Raw genomic sequence first — 3,788 nt, 5'->3', positions numbered from 1 at the left:
ATTCGACCCCCTAATGATTTGCAATCGTATTAGGGGGAAACGGCGACGTTTTGGAAAGAGGGTTATTTTCTCAGTAACCCCCTTTGATTTTGCGGGTGTTTCAAATTGAGCCTTAATTCAGTTTTAGCTTTTTAAATTTACCCTGTAGCTTTACAAAGCCTTAAATTTGCTCCTATTTTATTACTATATATATTTTATTAATATTTGATTAATTTTAACTTTACTTTTATACTTTAAAATTATTAAAAGTGTTATTTTTATATGTATAATATATAATATTTTCCTCAAATTATCACTATTTTTATATATTATTATATTTTTCACATATATTATATATTTATTAATTATATATATATTTACATGTTATTTTATATTATATCTATTATAATTTTATATATTTATATTACATTTTATTATATAATATTTATTTATTTTTATATATGTTATGTATATCATGTATAGTCAATATATTATTTACATTTATATTGTATATATTATTTCAAAAAAATGAAAATTATTATTATTAAATCATATTTTTAACTCACACTATATATTTTTATTAATTTATTTATTTATTTACTATATATTATTTTTAAAACTAATATTGTTATATTATGAAATCTCTTACATACTTCTAAACCAATATATTATCATATAATTATTATTCTTTTATTATATTATCTATTAAATGCTATTTTAAAATGGTTATGAAATGTCTTGTTTTTTAATTGTATGTATATTTTGTTAACAATCAATTATTATTTTTATATATATTAGTTTCTTTTCATATGTTTTATATTGTATGTATCATGTATGTGTTAAGTTTATTTTTATAATATGCACTATATTTCTTTTATTTGTATACCATACATTATTTGATTTATGTTTTTTATATCATGCATCATTTAAATATTATTTCGTGTGTTTATATACTTTGTTTATTCATTTTCAATACATGTTATACATATATCTTTGTTTGTATTTTTTTGCCTCGTATGAATTATTCTTTATATCATAGTATTCATTTTTATCTACCTAGTGCAATAATATATTATTATGATTTATAATGTAATCGATTTCCCATGCATCATCTTTAAAAAGATAAGGCTCCAAAATTTTCAAAAGTTATAAAGGCAATACTTGGTGTTTGAAAGCTTGAGAAAAGTAGTGCCCTAACTTATTGGGTTGCAACTTTTCTCGTTGAGTTTGAATAGTCAAATACCCTTCTAAGTTTTTAAGATTTTCAAAATACGAGCAACCTGTCTTGGAATTTCAAAGCGTTGTGTCCTAACTTATTGGATGTGGCGATTTGTCGTTTGAGATAGGGATTTCAAAAGGTTAACTTAGTGTCAATGTTTTGATACGAGTGAACCCAAATTTTCAAAATCAAAGTATTTTAAAGAGGATTATATCTTAAAATTTTTTAAATTTCCGACATTAAAGACACTTGATAATCAATTAGGTACCAATTTTTGGGCGTTACGAGGGTGCTAATCCTTCCTCGTACGTAACCGACTCCCGAACCCATTCTTTTATTTCGTGGACCAAAACTAATGATTTTTAAAACAAAATGTTTTAAAGGTGATCCAATCACACCTAAAAAGATTGGTGGCGACTCTCATTTTCGTTTTTTAAAAATCGATTCCCATTTTCTAAAACTCGACTTAAAAATGGTTTCGACATCTTGAAAAGAATAAGGTAATCAAGATAACAAATTCAAAATGAGCAAAATGGAAACTAGGTGCCCTAGATATCGCAGCTTGAGCTTCTCTGTACCAACTTCTTGAGGACCTTTCTGAGCTACTTCTTCATTATTAATTTAGGCGTAACATACTTCTTCATTATTAATTTAGGCGTAGCGAGACTACTGTATACCCCATTTTAATGCACATTTGAGCCGCCGTTTTCGGGTTTTCAGCTTAAATCCCCTTTGGTCTCAAAGCACCCTTTGCGGGTTTTCGCTTTGGCCTCTCCTCTTCTTTCTTTTTTTTTCTTTTTCTTTTTTTTTTCTTTCTTTTCTTTCTTTCTTTCTTTCTCTTTTTTTTTTTGGAAGGTCTCAAAGCGTCCTTTGCGGGTTTTCGCCTTGGCCTTTCACTTTTCTCTGAAGTCCTTTTGTATAAAAAGGATCTTCTTCCACACCAGGTCTTCCTTGTGGAATTCTTTAAGATGAAACTTTCTGACGTAGGCTTACGTCATTCATTTCTGATACATTGGGCCATGACAGGTGTCTTTCAATCTTCTTTCTTCAAATTCAACTGATCACATCAGAATTGGATCTATTCTGCCTGGTCTAACTTCAATTTCGACAAGACTTGGCCAAAAGAAATCTCATTTTCAAAACCGCTTCTATCCCATTAAGCAAACGAACAATGTATTGCCCCTGCGAAGGTTCTGGCCGGCATTCGATAAGTATAGAAGGTAAATGATAACTTCTTTATGCCAATATTCACAAGACTCAGTCATTTTTCACTATGACTTTTGTTCTATTGTTTGCTTTTCCTTTTTTTCTTTTCTATTTTTGAACTTTTGTCTTTCTTTTTGGATGCCTTTACTGCACTGTGATATAGTGTCTGATCTTTGAACAAACTGCAAACTTTTGACATTGTGCAATTGTATTTGAAAGTGATCCTTTCCGACATTACTTGTCAGCAACCCCCCTCCTTTTTTTTATGACTATTGATCTTGTAATATTGACATATGAAGTGACCTTCACCCCCTTCGTGAAGTAATCAATGACTGCCCAGATGAATTGATGAGAATGGCTTAACAACATCCTTGCCTCATATAAAGAAAATCCGTGAAGAAATGAATGCGGCTTTAACCAATACAATCCCCTTTCATGGTGGATCAACAATACCCAAACCTCATGATTAGCGTGGCTACCATGAAACCTTTAACATGTGTCCTTCTGGCACTGTATAGACATTTTGTATCATCCACAGATCTTAATAAATATATCTCGACATGATCATGTGAAAACATCTTTAAATTTCTTGAAGTAACTCAAAGACAATTTATTTCGTCCCTGTGGTGACTCAGGTTTCAAACTTTGCCCCTTGTTCACAATGTCCATTGACCCTTCGTAAAGTAGGATCAGTTTTTTTCATCTTGTTCTACCGTCCTTAACAAATCAGGAAATAAGTCACAATCTCTATCATCTTCAAAGTCCTAAGATCCCTCTAGACACATATCTTGCTCAAAAAAGAGACTCGGAATTAGTGGCAACGTCGCTCACATCATTGATGCTTGGAGACTTGTTATAGGTACCAAGGCATTTTTCAAAGAATAAATGATTCTAATAATAATTATTTGTATGGTATGATCATGAATGAAAGAATCTAAGAATAGTCATTTGTACAGTATAAAATGGAAAGAATAAAAGAATATTTACTCAAACATTTATTTCATTGAAATAAAGATTTTGGATATAAGCCTATTTCACAAAAGTATTCTTGTTGCTTCTAGGCTTAAAACAACAAGCTTGTTTTGAATATTACTCTAGATTAGCTCTAAAAATAAAGGATCCTTTTCACAGTCCCATTGTTTAAAACACCCTAAGTAGTAAGGGCAGAAGCTTGGAAAAGTCTACTCTCGGGTTTCCTCTTCTGATACGTCGTTGATGTTCGGGTTCCCCAATACCAGGCCTTGCATTAGAGTTCCGAGCTCGATGTACCCTTAAATTTCATGCCCCAATCCAACATGGAACTCATAACATTCGCCTCTTTAACCGAAAGGTTGGATAACCGATTTCCCGCTCCAGAGGGATCATCGAATTTTACGATACCCAA

This window comes from Gossypium arboreum, chromosome 1, assembly GCF_025698485.1.
Source record: "Gossypium arboreum isolate Shixiya-1 chromosome 1, ASM2569848v2, whole genome shotgun sequence".
Lineage (NCBI taxonomy): Eukaryota > Viridiplantae > Streptophyta > Magnoliopsida > Malvales > Malvaceae > Gossypium > Gossypium arboreum.
Note: the sequence above shows the minus strand (reverse complement) of the source record.